We start from the raw sequence: 23,657 nt of genomic DNA on the forward strand, positions 1-23,657 counted from the left end.
TTCCTCTGCTCCTCCTCTTCTTCTTCCCCACCTTCCCCTCTCTTCTTCCCCTCCTCCTTTTCTTTCCTTCTTCCTCCTCCTCTTCTCCTTTTCCTCCTTCCCCTCCTCTTCTCCTCTGCCTCTTCTCTTCTTCTTCTCTTCCTCCTCTTCTCCACCTCCTCCTCTTCCTCCCTTTCTCTTTCTCCTAATCCTTCCCCTCCTCTTCTCCTTCTCTTCTTTCCCTCCTCTTCTACTTCCCCCCTCCTCCCTCTTCTTCTCTTCCTCCTCCTCTCCTTCCCCTTCCTTTCTCCTCCTCTCCTTATTCTTCTTCCCCTCCTTTTCCTCCTCTCCACCTCCTCCTCTTTTCCCCCTCCACCTCTGCTTCCCCTCCTCCTCCTCTCCTTCCCTGCCTCCTCTTCTCTCCCTCCTCCTCTTCTTTTCTTCCTCTTCTTCCCCTCCTCCTCTCCTTCTTCTTCTTCCCCCCTCTTCTTCCTCCTTTTCTCCTCCTCTTCTTCTCCTCCTCCTCTTTCTCTTCTTTTCCTCCTCTCCTTCCCCTTCTATTCTTTCTCTTCTTCCCTTTCTCCTCCTCTTCCTTCTTCCCCTTCTTCTCCTTCGCCTTCCCTTCTCCTCCTCTTCCTCCTCCTCTTCTTCTCCTCTCCCTCCTCCTCTTCTCTTTCTCTTCTTTCCCTCCTCCTTTCCTTCCCCTCCTCCTTCTCTTCTTCCCTTCCTCCTCTCCTTTCCCTTCCCTTCTCCTCCTCTTTTCCCCCTCCTCCTTCTCCTCTTCTGCTTCTTCTCTTTATTCCCTTCCTTCTTCTCCTTCCCCTCCTCCTCCTCCTCCCCCCCACGCCCCTCTCTCCAAAGGGGCGCCTCTCTCCCGCCGCCTCGTCTCAGGCGGAGGGCTGAGGGGAGGAAGGCGAGACAGGAAGGCGAGGCGGTGGGCGGGGCGCCTCTCGGAGAGGGGCTTCGAGGAGCAGCAGCAGCCGCCGCCGACCCCCGCCCCTCCCGGCCCCGCCCCTCGCCCGAGACGAGGCGGATGAATCCAAAAAAAGGGGGAAAGGGCGTTTGGGGTTCCTCTCCCGCACCCCGCCGCCGCCTTCCTCCTCCTCCTCCCCGGAGGCGCACCTCGCCTCATCCGCGCGAAGGAAGCGCGCGCTTCGAGACACTCCCCCCTCTGTGCCTTCCCATTGACAGGGGAGGAAAGCATGGGGAGAGGAGGGAAGCGCCCCTCTTCGAGCGCCAGCAGCTCCCCTTTCGCCTTCTCCCTCCCCATCCCACTCACACCTGGGAACTTAGGAGCTGGCAATACCTTCCTCTTTTACATTCATCACAATGATTTTGTTGTTTTTCACCCGGAGAAACAACAGTATCTGAAAGCTGTTTAAGGAGCCTGGCAAAGGTTTAAAACCATTGCTTTCCATGAGATCCCATGCTTCTGCATCAGAGCCCATAGGATTCAAGGGGAAGTGATCCAGGCTAAAACCATTGCTTTCCATGGAATCCGAGAGTTCTGCATCAAAGCCCATAGGACAGTGTTTCTCAACCTGGGGGTCCGGACCCCTGGGGGGGGGGGGTCGTGAGGGGGTGTTAGAGGGGTCGCCAAAGACCATCAGAAAACACAGTATATTTTGTTGGCCATAGGGGTTCTGTGGGGGAAGTTTGGCCGAATTGTGTAAATGCTGGGCTTCAGAATGCTCTTTGACTGCAAGTGAACTATAAATTCCAGCAACGACAACTCCCAAATGTCAAGGTCTATTTTCCTCAAACTCCCCCAATGTTCATATTTGGGTATATTGAGCATCCGTGCCAAGTTTGGTCCAGATACATCATTGTTTGAGTTCACAGTGCTCTCTGGATGTAGGTGAACTACAGCTCCCAAACTCAAGGTCAATGGCCACCAAACCCTTCCAGTGTGTTCTGTTGGTCATGAGAGTTATGTGTGTCAAGTCCAGTTCAATTGCCTCATTGGTGGAGTTCGGAATGCTCTTTGAATTTAAATGAACCATAAATCACCGCAACTACATCTCCCAAATGACCACATCAATTACCTCCCACAACCCCACCAGTATTCAAATTTGGGCGTATTGGGTATTTGTGCCAAATTTGGTCCAGTGAATGAAAATACATCCTACATATCAGATATTTACGTTACTATTCACAACAGTAGCAAAATTACAGTTATGAAGTCGCAAAAAAAAATGTTGTGTTTGGGGGTCACCACAACATGAGGAACTGCATTAAGGGGTCACAGCCTTAGGAAGGTTGAGAACCACTGCCATAGGAAACAAGAGGCAGTGATCCAGGTTAAAACCATTGCTAATGGTTCGGCAATGAAACAGGACAGGAAACTGTGATTGTTCTGGAACGGCTGTTCCAGGGGTTCCAATTTTGTGCTTTGCACTGAGTGTTTGTTCATAGTCCTAAGTTGCAGGGACTTTGCAGATAGGTGGCTTCCTTTGGCTGCATTCATAGGGCAAGCTACCTGTCAATAACAGTTAGGATCCCTGGTCCCGCCCCTCTCTGGTTTTTTGGAGGGAAGGGCCATTTTTCAGTTAGTCTCAGCAAAGGAAGTCAATGCAGAGGATGTATACAGACGTCCTCCTGTGCAAAGGCTTCGTCCCTTAAGACTTTCCGGGGGAGAACAGTCTTGAGAGCCTCTGAAGATTCCCAAAGCTTCCGGGGAAACAGCCTTATAGCCCTGAGGAATTCCGGAGGGAACAACAGCTCTAACCATCGAAGCAGCTAAGTGACTACAGGCCTGCTGGTACGTCTGCTCGGTTCTGAGACGCAGTTCAGCCGGTAGTGGATTCAAATCAGTCAGGTTTAGGTTCACAGCACCCTAGGAGGAGCTAGAAAGGGGAATTTTCCTTTAAACAAGGTTTTTGAGGATAGTGCCTGTTCCCTGTGAACAAGATTGCAAGAGCCAAGAGATTGTTAAGAAAGTTTTACAATTCCTGTTTGTTCATCAATAAAAGACTTTTATATTTAAGCTCAAGCCTCATAAAGACTGTTTACTAAGGGAAATTTCTTTAAAGGCTTCTTTTTGGGCCCCCTGGCTTTCCGCTGGATCCAAGCCATACATCCTCTCTTAAAAGCACTTCATTTCAGGTCCAGCGGCAACAGAACAGTGATGGTTCCCATCCCACCTGCTTTTCAATTGTAAACATGGGTGTAAACTGTGTGCCCTCTCTCCTTTTCTTTAGGAAAAAAACTGAAATCATGGTTTTGGAACCAGGCTTTTGGCTAGCCGGCACTTTGGACATTGAATTGGACCATGTGATGATTGTTATGATCATGGAAAGGGCTACTTACCATGAATCGCAATGCTCTCTGGACCATCCTCCAAAAAATCAGGTGCCCTAACAAATTTGTGAACATCCTGCGGCTCTTCCATGATGACATGATGGCAACAGTCCTGGACAGCAGTGGCTCCCAAAGTGACCCATTTAAGGTGAAATCAGGTGTCAAACAGGGATGTGTTATTGCCCCAACTTTATTCTCCATCTTCATTGTTATGATACTTCACTTTGTTGATGGGAAGCTTCCCACCGGAGTGGAAATCATCTATCAGACAAATGGCAAGCTATTTAACCTCAGCAGACTGAAAACCAGAGTCAAGGTTACATCTGTTATAGAACTCCAGTATGCTGATGACAACGTTGTCTGTGCGCATTCAGAAGAAGACCTACAAGCCACTCTACACACCTTCGCAGAAGCATACAAGATGCTCAGCTTGTCATTAAACATCAGGAAAAATAAAGTGCTCTTCCAGCAGTTACCAGCCAACCCCTCTCTAATGCCCGAAATACAGCTTAATGGTATAACATTAGAAAATGTTGACCATTTCCGCTACCTTGGCAGCCACCTCTCCAAAAAAGTCAACATTGACACTGAAATTCAACACCGCCTGAGCTCTGCGAGTGCAGCATTTTTCTGAATGAAGCAGAGAGTGTTTGAGGACTGGGACATCCATAGGGATACAAAGGAGCTTGTTTATAAAGTCCTCCCAACCCTGCTATACGCCTGCGAGACGTGGACTGTCTACAGACATCACATGCAACTCCTGGAACGATTCCATCAGCACTGCCTCTGAAAAATCCTGCATACCTTTGGAAAGACAAGCGGACAAATGTCAGCGTGCTGGAAGAAGCAAAGAACACCAGCATTGAAGTGATGGTCCTCCACCATCAACTCAGCTGGACCGGCCACGTTGTCCAGATGCCCAACCACCGTTTCCCAAAGCAGTTGCTCTACTCTGAACTCAAGAATGGAAAACGTAATGTTGGTGGGCAGGAAAAGAGATTTAAAGATGGTCTCAAAGCCAACCTTAAAAACTGTGGCATAGACACTGAGAACTGGGAAGCCCTGGCCTTGAGCGCTCCAGCTGGAGGTTGGCTGTGACCAGCAGTGCTGTAGAATTTGAAGAGGCATGAATGGAGGGCGAAAGAGAAACGTGCCAAGAGGAAGGCATGCCAAGCCAACCCTGACCAGGACCATCTTCCACCTGGAAACCAATGCCCTCACTGCGGGAGAAGATGTAGATCAAGAATAGGGCTCCACGGTCACTTACGGACCCACTACCAGAACACCGACCTTGGAGGACCATCATCCTTGGACTACGAAGGATTGCCTAAGTACTATGACTGTTTAATTTATGTTATTGTTTTAATGGTGTATATGTGTGTAAATGTGGTATAGAAAATGCAAAAGCAAGGGGAAAAATCAAATATACATAATACAAATACATTTGTCCACCAAATGTATACATTTGTCCACCAAACCCACCCCTCCCTCTACCCTTAATAATATCTCATTAAAATAACCTACCCTTATCTTTATATTAATAAGTTATCCTTGCTGTAATAATAATAATAATAATAATAATAATAATAATATCTGCAAGGAAGCAAATGAAACAATAGATCACATAGAAACAATAGACTACAAGCAGAGGCATAACACCTTTGCTCAGACGATTCATTGGAACTTATGCCACAAATACCATCTGCCTGTGATAAAGAACTGGTGGGATCACAAGCCAGAAAAAGTTACAGAGAATGAACATGTCAAGCTACTCTGGGACTTCCAGATTCAGACAGACAGAGTTTTGGAGCACAATACTCCTGACCTCATGATCGTGTTAAAAAACAAAGTACGGATTGTTGATGTTGCAATCCCAGGTGACAGCAGGATTGAAGAGAAACAACTGGAAAAGCTGACACAATGTGAGGATTTAAAGATCAAACTGCAAAGACTCTGGCACAAGCCAATCAAGGTGGTCCCAGTGGTGATCGGCACACTCGGTGCAGTGCCTAAAGACCTTGGCCTGCACTTAAACACAATCGGCGTTGACAAAATTACCTTCTGCCAGCTGCAGAAGGCCATCTTACTGTGATCTGCACGCATTATTCACCAATACATCACACAGTCCTAGGCACTTGGGAAGTGTCTGATGTGTGATCTAATACAACAGCCAGCAGAGTGATCTTGTCTGCTGTGGACTCATCTTGTTGTGTTTTAAATAATAATAATAAACTTTATTTTTAACCGACTCTCTCTCCCTGGAGGGACTCAGGGTGGCTTCCAAAGGTGAAAAATGGTAAACATTCAATGCCATGTACAATAAAACATTAAAACAGGGTTAAAAATAAACACCTTGTCTAAAACATATAAATCAGTCAAGAATCATAAATTACACATTGAACAGTTACAATATCTTTGAAATAATTGTTGTCAACATTGTTAGATGAGGTAGGATCAATAGTTAACTATTTTTTCTCTCCACCGGCTAACGTACAAAAGTAGGTTTTTAGTTGTTTCTTGAAGGAAAGGTGTTAAAGTTTACATTTGCCTTCTTTCCTAAGGAAGTCTTAAGGAGCCATAGATTGTACAGGAGAAGGCGATCCTGTAGGTAACCTGATCCCCCCTGCCCTTGCAGCTTTAAAGGTCAAAACCAATAGTTTGTACTTTGCCCAGAAACTAATTGGCAGTGACTTTAATATAGGTGTGATATGCTTACGCCTGGATGTTTCCAAAACCAATCTCTCCACTGTGTTTTGAACTAACTGGACTTTCCAAACTTGGTACAGAGAAAACCCAGTGTACCTCAGTCAATTCCTTGGTCCTCTAAAAGATAAAGGTTTACCCTTGACATTAAGTCTGGTTGTGCCCGACTCTGGAGTGTGGTGCTCCTCTCCGGCATTGTCCGTAGACACCTCCAAGGTCATGTGGCTGGCATGACTGCATGGATCATTACTACCTTCCCCCCCAGAGTCGCCTAAGGTCTGATAAAAGCGGTATAGAAATAAAGTAAATAAATAAAAATAAATACTATTGATCTACTCGTGTATGTTTTTGAACTGCTAGGTTGGCAGAAGCTGGGGCTAATAGCGGGAGCTCACCCCGCTCCCTGCATTTGAACTGCCGACCTTTTGATTAGCAAATTCAGCAGCTCAGCAGTTTAACCCGCTGTGTCCTCTACATAGTGATTTAGCGGTAGCCCTTTACTGGATGTGAATGTTATGGGACATGCCAGTTCTTATTTCTATAGACACCAGTTCCCAACAGGATCCCAGTCACTACAGTTAGAGCCCCATATCCATTGGGAAGCGGGGAGGTACATTCCCAGCCAGACCACAGTTATATGATATAACTCAAGCCATAAAATTGCCTTATTTCTGATCCTAGCAAATCATGGTGTTGCATTGTAGAACCTATAGCAGTGGTTCTCAACCTGGGGTACCCAGATATTTCTGACCTACAACTCCCAGAAATCCCAGCCAGATTACCAGCTGTTAGGATTTCTGGGAGTTGAAGGCCAAAAACATCTGGGGACCCCAGTTTGAGAACCACCGACCTATAGATTCCCCCAGAAATTGGCTCGATCCTCCAGTACATACATCAAAACACCCGGAGGACCTACAAAATACCTAAAGAGACCATTTTCCCCTGGGCACAAATCAAGCAAAACTGCATACGTAGTTTCCTTACTAAATGTTTAACTACAATGCTAGAATTTGGGATAATGAAGATAAAATCTGTGTCCGCATTTTGTCCTGCCTTCATCAGTAGTACATCCTAAAGTGTGTCCCTTTTCTTGAAACAAGTGTTATCTCCTATGGGATGAGGGTGGACATTTGGAAAAAAACTGCATTCTGTAAGAGGGGGAATGGGGAAGGTATGACTCCTAGACACAAAGTGACTTGTGAAATAGTATAGCTAGAAAAATGCGGTAGGAAATGCAAACATATAAGAATACTTGGTGAGGGTGCGAAAAATGTGATCAGGAGCAGACATCCCTCTATAGTCGCAATCCTGGAAAGAAAAGGTTTTTGTTGGAGGAGGGTGTATAACCTGGGAAGCGATAATTTTCCTAGAGAAAGAGCAGAAAGCCAAGGAAAAGGGGAAGCCAGGCCAATAAAATAGTTCATAAAGTATGTCATGAAGTAGGCGGAAGCAAAGTTGTAAAAAGAAAAAAAAACCCCTTTGCAACCACAGAAAGAGAGGGCGTTGATTGAAGTATGATGTCACTCACACTTGTGTTTTTTTCTTCTTGAGCACAGTAGTGAGTACATCCTCTTTATATATCATTGCCCTCTCTTGACTTCATGCCTTTTCCCTTGACCTCCCATTTGATCAGCCCCCTTTCCTTCTGTCTCAGTGGCCTGGTTATCTTCTCTAAATTTTCTGCTTCTTTCAGCTGCCAGGCCTTCACTCAGATACCCAATTTGTTTTCTTTGTATAATGTATTGTCGAAGGCTTTCATGGCCGGAATCACTAGGTTGTTGTAGGTATTTTCAGGCTATATGGCTATGTTCTAGAGGCATTTTCTCCTGACGTTTCGCCTGCATCTATGGCAAGCATCCTCACTACCTCTGAGGATGCTTGCCATAGATGCAGGCGAAATGTCAGGAGAAAATGCCTCTAGAACATGGCCATATAGCCCGAAAAATCCTACAACAACCTAGTTTCTTTGTATAGTCTGAAAGCCTGTAAAGGTGCATACAAATGTACATTCCCCCCATGGGATGATTAAGTGTCCCCCCCCCCCCCCCACAATCTCATTTGCTGAGCAGCAACAATATTTCTGGAAGATGTAAAATGTCATTTTAATCAGCTTGGTATATTTTTAAATACAGCAGTATTATGGTAGTCCACACTCTTGTTACATCCCGAATAGACTACTGCAATGCACTCTACGTGGGGTTGCCTCTGAAGACTACCCGGAAGCTTCAGCCAATCCAACGCTCGGCAGCCAGGTTGCTCACCAGGGCTGGGTACAGGGAGCACACAACACCATTGTTACGCCAGCTCCACTGGCTGCCTATCAGCTTCCGAGCACAATTCAAAGTGCTGGCTTTGGCCTATAAAGCCCTTAACGGTTCTGGCCCAGTTTACTTTTCCGAACTTATCTCCTGCTACGATCCACCTAGGGCCCTAAGATCATCTGGGGAGACCCTGCTCATTGTTCCCCCACTGTCGCAGTCGTGTCTGGCAGGGACAAGGGACAGGGCCTTTTCTGTGGTGGCCCCTCAGCTATGGAACTCCCTCCCAAGTCAAATTAGATTTGATGCATCACTCTTGACCTTCCGGAAACAAATAAAATCCTGGCTATGGGATCAGTTGTATATTCGGCTGACTGGCTGACATGACAACTTATATAGAACTGACTAACTGCCTCTTGGATGTTGATTCAAACTGGTAACCGCTGACTGCTTGATTGTTTTTATACTGTTTTATATTGTTTTATACTGTTTTATACTGTTATTATTATCCTACTGTTAAATTGTATATTTATGTTTTTCTGATGTGGGCGCCTTGGGGTGCCGATTTGTTAGCCGTCCTGAGTCCCTCTTCGGAGGTTGAGATAGGATGGGATATAAAAGCCCAAAATAAATAAATAAATAAATAAATAAATAGATTGAGTTTTCCATTAGTGGCCTTAAAAATGAATCTTACTAGAGGAGTAAAGGTACATTCTATTAATCAAATCAAATCATTTATTTCGGTCATTGACCAGCACAGGAAATAGAGGTACATTCTATTATTTGACCAGCACTGAAGTGATGGTCCTCTGCCATCAACTCCACTGGACTGGCCACATTGTCTGAGTGCCCGATCACTGTCTCCCAAAGCAATTACTCTACTCCCAACTCAAGAACAGAAAACAGGCGGCGGGGGGGGGGGGGGGGGAATGGAAAGTGGACATATTGAATGGGGTTATACTCCCCCTGAAGATGGAGGTTCATGACTTGAGAGTTATCCTGGATTCATTGCTGAGCCTGGAACCCCAGGTCTCAGTGGTGGCCAAGGGAGCATTCGCACAATTAAAACTTGTGCACCAGCTGTGTCTGTACCTTGGGAAGTCAGACTTGGCCATGGTAGTCCACGCTTTGGTTACATCGTGAATAGATTACTGCAATACGCTCTATGTGGGGTTGCCTTTGAAGACTGTTCAGAAGCTTCAAATGGTCCAATGGGCAGCAGCCAGATTGATCACCTGAGCGGCGTACAGGAAGCACACAACCCCCTTGTTGCGTCAGCTCCACTGACTGCCAGTTTGCTACCGAGCACAATTCCAAGTGCTGGCTTTAGCTTATAAAGCCCTACTTACCTGTCTGAACGGATCTCCCCCTATGAACTATCTCGGAGTTTAAGATCATCTGGGGAGGCCCTGCTCTTGGTCCCGCTTTCGTCGTAGGTGGGACTGGCAGGGACAAGAGACAGGGCCTTCTCAGTGGTGGCCCCTTGGCTGTGGAACTCCCTCTCAGGGATATTAGATCAGCTTCCTTCCTCCTGAACTTCAATAAATAAGTGGCCCTTTGATCATGCCTTTGGAGAATTAAGTGTAAGGGCTACTTGAATGGCCCGTATTACGATTATGAACAGTGTGATTTAACAGTGGTGATATTGGTTTAAATGTTTTGATGTATTTATAATCCTATTTTAAATGTTTATTTTAATTTTACATTGTTTTCAAAGGTATTGAATAGTTGCTTAATGTTCTTGAGCTGCCTGGAGTCCACTCCGAGGTTGAGAAAGGCAGGGTAGAAATGTCACAAATAAATAAGTAGGGCTGACTTTACTTAGTATCCCAGATCAATTGTATTTAGGGCATTTAGATCCTTTCAAGAGAGACTTAAGATTTTTAGAGGAAAACGAGGGACAGGTCACAAGAGAATTCCCTATATATAGGACTAGCTGTGCCCTGCCACGCGTTGCTGTGGCCTATAGTAAAACTTATCAAAGTTGAGGTAGATATCTGGACTATTATGAAAGAGAGGTCCCTACCTATTCCTTCCCCCTTTTCCTCCCCCTTTCTCTCCTTTCTTCCTTCTCTACCTCTTTCTTTCTTTCCTTCTTTCACTACTTGGTTTCATCCTTCTCTCTTTCCTTCATTCCCTCCCCCTTTCTTCCTTTGCCTTTCTTCCCTCCCTGTTTGCTTCCTTCTTTCACTTTTTATTTCCTTTTATTTTACCACCATCATAACAATAACAATAATGCAATACATTGCCTCTGGGACCTGACACCTCTCCCATTCCCCCTAAAAGGGTCTCATAGGAACAATAGCATAATAATAATAATAATAGAAATAACAACCTTTACCCGCCACGTGTTGCTGTGGCCAATCTTCCCTCTTTCTCTCCTTCTTTCCCTCCTTCCTTCCTTCCTTCCCTCCCATCTTTCCTTCTCCTCTTCTTTCTCTATCTCTTTCCTTCCTTCCCCCTTTTTCTTTCTTTTCTGCTGTCTCTCTTTTCTTTCCTTCCATCTTTCCTTTTCTTTCCTTTTCTTCTTCCTTCTTTCTCTAACTTTCCTTCCTTCCCCCTTTTTCTTTACCTCCCTTTCTCTTTCTTCCTTCTTTCCTTCCTTCCTGTCTTTCCTAGATTTTGACAGGGCGGGAAGGGGCAGGGTGGGGTTTGGAGGTGGCGTGAAGTAAAAGGAGGTAAGATTGGGGTGGGGGAGTGATGGAGTGTGGGGTTGCGTGTGTGTGTGCGGCGGCGGGGGGAGTGATGGAGCGTGGGGTTGCGTGTGTGTGTGCGGCGGCGGGGGAGTGGGGTTGCGTGTGTGCGTGCGGCGGCGGGGAGTGATGGAGCGTGGGGTTGCGTGTGTGTGTGTGCGGCGGCGGGGGGAGTGGGGTTGCGTGTGTGCGTGCGGCGGCGGGGGGAGTGATGGAGTGTGGGGTTGTGTGTGTGTGTGCGGCAGGGGGTGTGTGTGTGCGGGAAGTGGCGCGACGGGGCTTGGAGTGAGTTGTTTTTCATTTTGAGTAGATATGTTTGTACCTTGTGGGTTGTGTTATGGGCATGGGAATTTTGGTTAAGTTTCGTTGGGGGATTTTTGAGTTTTGTTGTTTTGCCGTTTTGTGAGTGTGTTGTGTTGTTTTTCATTTTGAGTAGATATGTTTGTACCTTGTGGGTTGTGTTATGGGCATGGGAATTTTGGTTAAGTTTCGTTGGGGGATTTTTGAGTTTTGTTGTTTTGCCGTTTTGTGAGTGTGTTGTTGTGTTGTTTTTCATTTTGAGTAGATATGTTTGTACCTTGTGGGTTGTGTTATGCGCATGAGAAGTTTGGTTAAGTTTTGTTGGGGGATTTTTGAGTTTTGTTGTTTTGCCGTTTTGTGAGTGTGTTGTTGTGTTGTTTTTCATTTTCAGTAGATATGTTTGTACCTTGTGGGTTGTGTTATGGGCATGGAAATTTTGGTTAAGTTTCGTTGGGGGATTTTTGAGTTTTGTTGTTTTGCCGTTTTGTGAGTGTGTTGTTGTGTTGTTTTTCATTTTGAGTAGATATGTTTGTACCTTGTGGGTTGTGTTATGGGCATAGGAATTTTGGTTAAGTTTCGTTGGGTTTTTTTTGAGTTTTGTTTCCTCGTTGGATGCCCCTAACAAATTTATATATATAGATGGAAAGATCAATCACAGAATCTCGATCAAGTTTGCTGAAGTAGGTTCCATTTCAGTGGGACTGAATCCCAAGGAAATCCATTTAGGATGGCAGCCTACACTCTCGTGGAATAAAGACTAGCAGCAGTAGCAATGCATGTGAGAGGGGGAGAGGGAGGGAGGGAGAGAGAGAGGCAGAGACAGAGGTTCAGAAGACATGGGGAACAGTTGGGGGTTCTTATTGTTCACCTTATTATTCAGAGAAACAGGGACTAATTCTCTGTTCGCAGAATAATAAATGAGTGGCAAACATTCTTTACTTCTCTTGTATTCCTAGACTTGTCAGGTTTGCTCATGCTCACTTGTCATATAGTGGCTTGTTTGTCATTTGGGGACTTGTGTGATTGTTTGGAGAGGGAGAGAAAAAGAGAGAGGGAGAAAACTGCACAGACTAGAAGTGAATGCTCATCATTCAGCTGGAAGCAAATAAGAACTTGGAAGGGTAGGCTCCTTAGTCAGAAGACAATGTACCATCATGAAATAATAATTTGGGAGACAACTCAGTCTTTGGAAAATGAACAGAGCAATGTTACAGCTGCTTAATACATTCTGAATGTAAAATTTAGAAGTGCCAAGGATTGCTTAAAGATATACAAATATTTTGTGGCACCATAAATACTAACAAGGTTTAGCAGGAATAAGCTTTTGTGGTTCGTTTCATCAGATGCAGATAGTTCAGTTTTAACGGATATCATCACTTTCTCAGGCCTCTTCTAATCTGCCAGGTAATTAAGGTTATCAAAGTAGAAAATCCACATGATCTGATTTGAACTGGATTATCTTAGTCTACACTGTGAGCAGGGCCAAATCTCTACAGTGTGTTGGCAAATGAACTGAAAGAATACCGAGTACAACTGAGCCACATTGTTTAAATTTAACAGTGTGATGAAGGTAGGGAAATTATCGTTTCATTTCCATATGAAGTATGACTGAGCTCTACTCTGTTGCGGTTTATCAGTCTATGCGAAAGCTATCCACTATCCAGTAGTCTTCCCAGCCCCAGCCATCTAGTTGAATCACACAGAGTCAGAGTAAAAGGAAAAACAAAATTTACTCTTGAGTAGTCAGAGATAAATATGCAGCTTTACAAAATAACCAGCCTTGAAAATAAACTTAGTCCATTGCAGCAAAATAACTCACACAAAAGTCCAATGCATTAAAAACATGCATTCTCTTCTTCTTCATAGGTGCAAGGAGTCTTGTAGTAAATTGTTCAGGATCTTCAGCAAGTCCTGTAGTATAGAAATCCCATCCAGTCTCTTCCTGATCATCTGATCACCATGTCCATCTGAATACACCATGAAGCACTCCTCATGATATACTCCTTTCAGGAAGTGGCTCAAGCTTAATTGCTTGATTGTCCAGGTGTTCTTCCTCAACACGCACCCATACAGGCAATGATCCTTGTAAAAACATAGCATACATAAGCACATTCTGTAATATACTCTGCCTGACACTTCCCTGCTTCAATGAGATGAAGTGGTCCGTGTGGACATGGAGGCCTCATGTTGTTCTACCTTCACTTCCAACAGTCCAACCAGGTTTCATTTCCTGCAACCTGCAGGCAAGTAAAGAAAGATGTTGCAAATCACTGCAGCAAATTTCTCACTATTCATGTTCAGTCACCCTACAAAGGTAGTGTCACGGGACCCTTGGCCTCCCTCACAAAAATGCCCCCAACCCTGTTCTCCAAGGTTTTGTTTGCATGTTAGAAGGCGTGAAAGCAGGGGACTTGGCAGGAAAGAAGAGTACAGTGGGTCTTCTTCTACTTACAACTACCTTCTTGAATAGTAAAATTGTTAGAAGCAGCAGCAAAGTTTTTTTCCTTAAAATAGATTTCAGTCTAAGTGCCCTGGCAGATACAATTTCAGATTGATTACTTGACATATGTATGAGACATCTCAAAATTCTCACAGTTGACTATTGAACAGAAAAGGGTTGATTTTTTTATCAGCCAAGGGTTGGTGATCAAAGAAGCTTTCTGGGGCCCCTTCTACACTGCCTTGGACAGCAATGGCTCCCAAAGTGACCCATTTAAGGTGGAATCAGGTGTCAAACAGGGATGTGTTATTGCCCCAACTTTATTCTCCATCTTCATCACTATGATACTTCATCTTGTTGATGGGAAGCTTCCCACCAGAGTGGAAATCATCTATTGGACAGATGGCATTGAGAAAACCAAAGTGCTGTTACAGCAGTCACCAGCCAACCCTTTTCCAATGCCAGAGATACAGCTTAATGGTGTAACATTAGAAAATGTTGACCATTTCCGCTACCTTGGCAGCCACCTCTCCACCAAAGTCAACATCTGTCCACCAAAGTCAACATAAGTAAGCCATATAAAATCCAAATTATCTGCTTTGAACTGGATCCTGATCATGTGGATTATCTGATTTGATAGTATGGATTGTAGTGTAGAAGAGACCTGAGAATATCTTTGAGGGCATCAGTCATGAAAAGACAGAATCTCTCCTCTTCCCAGCATCACCTTGGATTGAACTTCCAGCCATTGTTCTGTTTTCTCCCCCTTTTCTTGTCTAAGGTCTTAGCATAATAAATTAATAAATCTGCTACAACTTTCCTCTGAATTAGAAATCATATGAATGGAATGTATTTCAGATTGGTCAATATTTGGATGGCGTGACTATGGTGACTTGCCAGTTCAGAATCTGAATCAGGGAGTAGGAAGGCTGCTGCTGCAGCTCCTTCGGGAACAATTCTGTTGTCTGTATAGTAGACTGCAACAGATTCTTTTTAAAAAGCCAAACAGCAGAAAGATATTCAGGGTTTCAGCTTAATGATGTCTTTTTCTTTTGCTAAAACAGTTGACCTTTGAAAAACATTTTTCCCATTTAACACAGAACACTTTGAATAGGCATCTAGAGCTGTGTGGAATCTTGTGCTCAAATACAAAGACATGGCAGTGAGCAATCTTATTTCACACAATGATAACAGAGAATGCCTTCCTTCTACAGATTTTGTAACTAAACTAAACTGAGTCTGTTGTACTTTGGAAATATAAGATGAAAAATACGTTTGATACAGTGGAAGGCCATAGGAAAAGAGGAAGAATGCCCAACAGCCCTGAGGTTGAAAGACCTGAGCAGAGTAGTTGATGTCCAGGGCTCTTGGAGGTCTCTCATACCCTGTTTCCCCTGAAATAAGACAGTGTCTTATATTCATTTTTGCTCCCAAAGATGTGCTAGGTCTTATTTTCAGGGGATGTCTTATTTTTCAATGAATTGTAGCTGCTCATGACAGTAAATGGGAGCAAGTGGAATTGAATAGTCTGCATGTACCAGAAGGCAATTTGTTGCCTGGAAGGCAGGATTTCCCATGTGAGTCAAATTAGGGAGCTGAAGATTAAGGTAAATTCCTTCTTCTGCTCCACTAATGTTCCTACTGTGATGTCGAAGGCTTTCATGGCTGGAATCACTGGGTTGCTTTAAGTTTTTCAGGCTGTAACACTGGCACTTATAAACCCCATTTTCCTAGTTTCCAACAGATCTCACAACCACTGAGGATGCCTGCCATAGATGCAGGTGAAATGCCAGGACAGAATGCTTCTGGAACATGGCCATACAGCCCAAAAAACTTACAGCAACCCAATGTTCCTATTGTTTGGTTGGCCCTCCTAAATTTAATTCCACTTGGATTCTGGAGAAACTTGAAAAATATTAGCACTCGAAGTACAGTATGCAGTTTTCCAAACACTTCAGTCTATTTGACCTCCATTCTGCATTGCCAGAATGGAGAGGCCCGGGGGGGACGGATGGATGGATGGACGACTACACAACCCATTGTATGAGGTTTCGTGGTGGCTCTCCTAGTGGAAGTCTCATAGAATCTTGGAGCTGAAGGAGACTAGAAATACCATCCAGTCTTCTAGTATTCCTTTAATGCAGGAATACGCATTAAAGTGCCTCTAACACAGTGGTTCTCAATCTGGTGTCCCCAGATGTTTTTGGCCTACAACTCCCAGAAATCCCAGCCAGTTTACCAGCTGTTGGGATTTCTGGGAGTTGAAGACCAAAAACATCTGGAGACCTCAGGTTGAGAACCACTGGTCTAACAGATGGTCATCCACCCTCTGTTTAAAAACCTTCGAAGAAGGAAACTTCACCACTCTCAGAGGCAGCAGATTCCACTATCAAACAGCTATTACATCAAGATTTTTTCCCCAGATGTTTAGGTGGAATTTCTTTTCCTTTAGTTTGAACCCATGGACCTTGAGAAATGTGGGAGACCATCTGCTTTGTGAAGAATATCATACCTTTCAATCCCCAATCATCCAATTTCAAATTCTTCCATTTCCCCCCATTTTCCCCAGTTGTTGCCTGCGCTTGAACTGTCACATGGAGAATCCTCAGGGAAAATTTCAACATCAAAAGCCAAGATTAATATGGAGCGCACCCCATGGGGGGAGGAATTAAAAAACCCTTTGGCTTGATAAGTCTTTCCCATGCCTTCCTTCCCTTAGACCAGTGTAATCTTAAACCCTTTGCAACCATCCCATCTTGCAAAGCTGTGCTTCCCTTCATTAGATTAGTGTAATCACAAACCACTTTGCCATGATCTCCTCCTTCTAGGGTTTCCTTCTCTCCATTAGACCAGTGTTATGTTTAAAAGCTAGCCTTTTTGAGCCTAGATTGCTATGAAATAGAAAATGCAGTGGTAGCAAAGTGATAAGGAATGCCCATTCCTGCACATCACTGAAATGTTTCTGTCATACCCCATCACATGTGATTTTTCAAGTTACCGACGGTGCTGGCTCATGCCAGGGGCTCAGAACCCCATTATTCATGTTCTGAGCTCCGTCCTTTCCGCGTGTTTCCTCTCCACTTCAAGGATGAAGGGCAACAGATGACAACCAGAAGTAGACAAACATCATGTGATGGGCTCTGTGCCTTATTTACTTACTTAGGCGATCCCTCGTAGCCCAAGGATGATGGTCCTCCAAGTGTAGTGTCCTGACGGTGGGTCTGTAGGTGACTGTGGAGCCCTGTTCTTGATCTGCATCTTCTCCCACAGTAAGGGCATCGGTTTCCAGGTGGAAGGCAGTCCCGGTTGGGGTTGGCTTGACACGCCTTCCTCTTGGCACATTTTTCTCTTTCACCCTCTATTTGTACCTCTTCAAATTCTACAGCACTACTGGTCATAGCTGACCTCCAGCTGGAGCGCTCAAGGGTCAGGGCTTCCCAGTTCTCAGTGTCTATGCCAGAGAGTAGACACTTGAAATGGAGATAAAGTGTCCTATGATGGGGAAAATGCTTCATGTGACGAGCTCCCCAGTTTCCAGGGCACAAAACAAGCTTGAGACCTCAATATGGAATTCTTTCAGATGTTTAAACATGGCTATCATGTCTCCTTGTAACCTTCTCTTCTCCAAGCTAAACATATCCAGCTCCCTAAGGGCCCTTCCACACAGCCATATAACCCAGAATATCAAGGCAGGAAATCCCAGAATATCTGCTTTGAACTGGGTTATCTGAGTCCACACTGCCATATATTCCAGTTCAAAGCAGATAATGTGGGATTTCCTGCCTTGATATTTTGGGTTATATAGCTGTGTGGAAGGGCCCTAAGTCTTTCATTGGGTTGTCCTTCTCTGGACACAATCTAACTTGTCAATAACCTTCTTGAATTGTGGTGCCCAGAACCAGGCACACTATTCCAAATCAGGTATGAGCAAAGCAAAATAGAATGGGACTATTACTTTCCTCAGCTTAGACACAATACTTCTATATGCAGCCTTTTGTTTTGTTTTTTTGGTCGTGTCAGGAGCATCCTGTTGTGAGAGAATTGGCCGTCTGCAAGGACGTTGCCCAGGGGACGCCCGGATGATTTTGATGTTTTATCATCCTTTTGGGAGGCTTCTCTCATGTCCCCGCATGAGGAGCTGGAGCTGATAGAGGGAGCTCATCCGCCTCTCCCCAGATTCGAACCTGCGATCTGTTGGTCTTCAGTCCTGCTGGCACAGGGCTTTAACCACTGCGCCACCGGGGGCGCCTTGACTCCCATTGGTTTTTTTAAAACTGCTACAGCACACTCTTGACTCATGTTTATTACATTTATTTATTTATTACATTTCTATCCCGACATTCTCCCACAAGGGGACTCAGGGCGGCCTTACATAAGCATCCGATGATGCTGTCAACATATACACCAGAAAATTACAATTAAAAAAATAAAATCCATTTAAAACATTATACAGATTCAACAAATAAAGTATTTAACAATAAATTAATGTGCCAATACACCAAAACTAAGCCTGGAGAATCCATTGCCGCAATGTCCAAAATTTTCTTTCATATTGCTGCTCCCCTCTAGTCAAACGCCCAGTTTCAGAGCCAGGTCTTCAGTTGTTTCCTAAAGGACAGGAGGGACGTGGCCAACCTGATATCCTTAAGGAGGAAGTTTCACAGACAGGGTGCCACTGCCGAGAAGGACGTGTCTCTCGTCCCCACCAACCGCATTTGCGAAGGAGGTGGGTTCAAGAGGGCCTCTCCTGATGATCTTAAGCTTCGTGATGGTTCATAGCAGGAGATACGTTCGGACAGGTAACCTGGACCAGAATGTTCAGCTTGTGGGGCATGAACAAATGGGTAGCACATTGACAAGTCCCAGCAGATGTGGCAAGCTAAACATGCTTGCTGGTTTCTTCAAGAGCTTGGGATATGTGTAATAAAATGAGAGGGTATCCTGGTATGCCCCAGATGAAACCAGAGATTGGTTTGCAATACTAGATTCATTTTTAGAGATTTATGTGTTATTCTCCAGAGACTTTTAGATCGCTTTCATCTGTACTGTTGCCACACCTCTTTTCTGTCATCTAAGTCATTTGTAAACATGTTGACAAACACTACTTTTTCCACCATGTTCGGTTTAACATCTGAGCTTTTTTGGGTTCTGAGTAACCACTTCTCTTTGACAGGCTGTGATCTCTTCGGTTTAGGGTTTTATATGATTTTTAAAGATCTCAGGATTTTTCTCTTGATTTTAATTGCTGGCTTAGGAATTTATTTATTTTTTAAAGAAAACCTTTCCTTAATTTCCTTCTGTACAAAACCTTTGCTATTTGGGAGTAACCTCCTTTTCCCATTAGCATTGACAGAAATGAAAGGAGTCCAGCCTAGCACTGCAGAATGTACTGTCTGTGAGACATAAAATACATTTCTCATCTCTTTATTCTAACTATAATTAGAAAGAAGTGTTTAAGGATGATTTATTTCCTAATAACTGGCATAAAATTAGATCGGAAAGATATCAAAGCCTGAAGGAAATGACAACAATCAGTTACACTCATGTGCTGATAGCTTTAGGGTCTTCTTTAGATGACTAATTTACACATGGGCACAGAGCAAGATAGAGTGGACACATACAGCTAAAAGCTTGGAAAGGGCTTGGAGAGCTGGAAATATGATCTTAGTTATGGTGGTTGTCAGAATATATCTATATCTAAAGCTTTGCTGGATGGAACAATTGTTTTTAATTGAACAGAGTGGTAAATTCAAACAACACTTTTATTTTGATGCCACACACAAGGACATTTTCTGGAAATCTCACCTTTGAATTGAAGGAGTAAAAGAAGCATCTTGAGAAGAGATAGCTGGCAAAATGTTTGAAGTAAATGGCATAAATATTTGTATTCCCCTCTTGTGACCTTGGGCATGCCACACTCTTTCAGCATCAGAGGAGGATAATGGCAAACCTCTTCTGAACAACACTTGTCAAGAAAATACTGGGTTAGGCTTATCTTAAGGTTGCCATAGACCTGAAAGACTTGAAGCAATACACCTCTCAAACTCTCAAAACCATCTGAGCTTGAGATTAAATATCCCAGCTGTTTCACTGGCCATGCTGCCTATGGGATTCTACAATGGCAAGAACCTGTTGGTCCCCTACACTATTTGAGGTGCTTCTCACAGGTATAGCAGTGTCAAGGGGAGGAACACAAAGGATGGGTCTACATTACTAGTACATTTGCAGCTGGTGCAGATCAGAAATCCTCTGGATGGTCCCAAAGGCAGTCATATGAACCCTGCCAAAGCTGCTGAAGTAATGGGTTGGTGTCCACATGGTCCAGCTGGACTGAGATGGCACAAACCCTCTTGAAGTGTCATCTCACCTTTCATGTTGCTATAACTGTCCTCAACTGGTCAGTGACCTCTGTTTGAGCTCCTGACCATTGCAGGCACCCTGTTTAGAGATCAGCAGAGACAACCACATGACCAGGAAAGAGGAAGGGACTGATCCCAACCCAACTTCTATTGCAGGCTGGGTTATCATATCTTCCCAACTTCAATCCACCATAGCCAACCACTAGCAACAGGTTTCCCACCCATTAAGCTTTTCTAAACATGCAGAGAGGGTAGATAGCATCCTTTCTGTGCATAGTTGGATTTCACAGCGGGGTATGACACCTCCTCATGCTCATTTCATCATCCTTGTTGGGGAGGAACAGGTTTTTCAGGCTGGTCATCTGGGGCACTGCAAGACCCTCTGGGAGAAGCTCCTTCATTCTTCAGCAGCATAGTCGAAAATGTATAGAGCAGAGAAAATATGAAGAAACAGGACAATTATACTCCTCACCTATAGGCAGGTGTAGAGAAATGTTTATTATAGAGTGTTTAATGTACTGTGTTTAAACTGCATTTATGTATTACATTTATTGCCATGGCCTAGCTGTGAGGGATAGGTTGCCATGGTGACAAGACAAGGCAGAAGAGGAGGTGGGCGGAGCTTAAGGAGGAAAAGGTTTGAAAGTGGCAGTTAAGCTCCAGTCCGGTGGATGAGACCCGGGGAAGAGGAGAGCCAGTTAGGGCTCTGTTGTGAAGCTGTGAGAATTCAGTAGTTCCTAGAATTTGTGAATATTTCTTCAGCAAGAGAGCTGAAGGTGTTACCTTGTTAGATTGCTTAGGTTAAAAGAATCTAACAGAGGGGGTTTTCAGGATTGCCAGTAAGGAAAGACTGGTGATCAGTGGTTTGTTCCGAGTATAGGGCAAACCGTGTGGATATTCACAATAGGGAACTCTGAAGTAGTATAAGCACTTCACTAAAGAAGAAATTTGTAGAATTGTATCATCAGAAGCATGTATCTCAAACCAGCCATTTTGTAACATCAAGCCTTGTGCCAAGTTCAAATTCTCAAAACTGCAACAATTACATTCTGTTAACAATAAATCTTGTTCTCTTTGTATTTCAAACCTGCCTCCTCCATTGCTTTTATGCTTGGTGCATTCCACACTACCAAAGTCACCTCACAACACAACTAAAGATAAACAGAGACATAATCCAGCGTCTCTAAACATATTGGTGGCAGCTTAATTGATATTTAAAAGAAGCTTCCTCACATAATTTTGGTGGCATCTAGTGAGATTAGCGCTGCTTCTTTACATTTTTGGTTGACAAGCGGTGGGATTAACGCCTCTTTACATTTTTGGTGGCAGATGACGGGATTCGTGTAACAACTAATCGAGTGCCTTAAGTTTAATTTTAAAATAAGTTGTGAGGTAAAAGTTGTTGAAAACATGGCTACCAGGCGGCAGAGAAAGCTGGCTGAGGAAAGAGAGGGAGACCAAGGAGAAAGTTCGAGCTCTGGGTCAGAGACAGAGCCAGTGCCTATGACAGAAATGGCTTTTAAGTACAAATTGGAGATGAAACGATTGGAAATGGAGGCAAAAGAATTAGAACAGGAGTTAGAATTGAAGAGAATGGAGTTTGAGCTAGAGAAACAAAGATTGGCTTTGTCTCAAACATCCAGTGATGTTCAGGAAGGGAGATCTGGAGGGGATACCCCAGATGTGATGAAGAAATTCCCAAAATATACCAAGGAGGATTGTCCAGAGAAATTCCTAATATCTTTTGAAAGATGTTGTCGTGATTTTGGAGTGGCTAAGGAAAAATGGATGACATACCTTAGGCCACAGATAAGTGGGAAACTTTTGCAGATTTATGGACAGATGCCGGAGGAGTCTTGTAGAGACTATGATCTGTTTAAGAAACAGGTTCAACAGGAATATAGATTGACTCCTGAATATTATAGATTTAAGTTCAGGACGTTGAAGAAAGATAAAACACAAAGTTTTGCTCAGGTGGCCTCTAGATTGTCTCAACTGTTCGATAGTTGGATAAAGACGTCTGAGGTAGAAGATTATCAACAGCTGAGGGAACTTTTGAAATTGGAACAATTTTTCCAATTAGTTCCTTATGAAATTCGTTGGGTGATTCAAGATCGCAAGCCATCCACGATTGTAGAGGCAGCGGGTATGGCAGATCAAATAACAACCTTGAAAGAAGGATTTAAAAGGGAAGATCTGCCAGGGGACAAAAGAACAAACAGGCAGCCATTTTATTCACAACAAAAGCGCCCACAGCAAGAAAAGGGTGCTGACTTAGAAGACACCACCTGTAGGAGGCAGAGTGTAATAAGACCAACTGCTCCTGAGGTAAAACGACGGTGCTTTCAATGTGGAGAATGGAATCATTTAAAATATCAATGTCCCTTGTTAAGGAAAGAGAAAACAACCCTCTTTGTGAATAAAATGAAAGAAACACCAAAGGCAGAACCGGTTACTGTTGCAAAGGAGAGTTCAAGCTCAGAGCCTCAAGAGAAACAATGTCTGTTCATCCTGTCAGGCAGCCCATCTAAGGACTACTTAGAAACCATTTCTATTGATCACAAAGGCAGGAAAGGACTCAGAGATACAGGTTCCGAAGTATGCATAGCGCACCCTGAAATAATACCTCAGAAATTTCAACAGCCAACCTCTGAAATAAAATTAAAAGGTTTAGGTCCCGCGATCCCAACACCCGTGGTGACTTTGCTGATAGAATATAAAGGATGGAAGGGTATGTGGGATTTTGCAGTCAATCCTGACATACCATATCAATGTTTAATTGGAAATGATTTGGCTGAGGAGATTAAATTCTGTAAGATGGCGTGTAGGGAGAAAGAATGTAACAATGAAAGCCCTGAACAGAAAGCCCTGTGTTTTGCCATACAACAAGATGGGGACGAGAGTCCAGAAACCAGCGCTACAGTGGCTGAGCTTGTTAAGAAGACGGGAGGAGTTGAGGAGATTCGGCAGGAACAGAGAGCCGATGGATCTCTGAAGCCTCTATTTGCTTTAGCTCAAAACCCCACAGTATTGCCAGAAGAACAGCCCTCCGAGTTTATACTGAAGAATGGTGTCCTATATAGAGAATCCAAAAGTGTAAACTCGACAGAAAGATCAGTGACATGTAGTCAAATTGTAGTGCCTCAAGGTTTTAGAGAACAGCTGATGAGGGTGGCACACGAAAACCCTCAAGGTGGACATTTAGGCATAAGAAAAACCACGAAAAGGATCACTAAAAACTTTTATTGGCCTGGCATGTTCCAGAGGATCAAAGAGTTTTGCCAATCCTGTGACATCTGCCAGAGATTGAGCACTGGAAGGGATAAAGTTAAAGCTCCATTGATCCCTATGCCAATAATTGGAGAACCATTTTACAGAGTAGGCATTGACATTGTAGGTCCTCTCTGTAAACCAAGCAGACGTGGTTACCGTTACATTTTAACCATGATTGACTACGCCACAAGATATCCAGAGGCTGTAGCTCTGACTAACATCGAAACAACTACAATTGCAAATGCCCTGCTGTCCATTTGGGGAAGAACTGGATATCCCAGAGAACTGGTCTCGGACTTGGGAACCCAGTTTACTTCCAAGCTTCTGTCGAAGTTGCTGGAGTTATGTGGAA

General features: G+C 44.0%; 1 long non-coding RNA gene across 1 annotated transcript in view; it reads right to left on the reverse strand.

Annotated features, from left to right (window-relative positions):
* The window catches only part of LOC137096110 (uncharacterized), a 244,488-nt gene that overhangs the window by 216,403 nt on the left and 4,428 nt on the right, over positions 1-23,657 (reverse strand). The window lies entirely within an intron of this gene.

The sequence above is a fragment of the Anolis sagrei genome, chromosome 2, assembly GCF_037176765.1.
Source record: "Anolis sagrei isolate rAnoSag1 chromosome 2, rAnoSag1.mat, whole genome shotgun sequence".
In the NCBI taxonomy this organism is placed as follows: Eukaryota; Metazoa; Chordata; class Lepidosauria; order Squamata; family Dactyloidae; genus Anolis; species Anolis sagrei.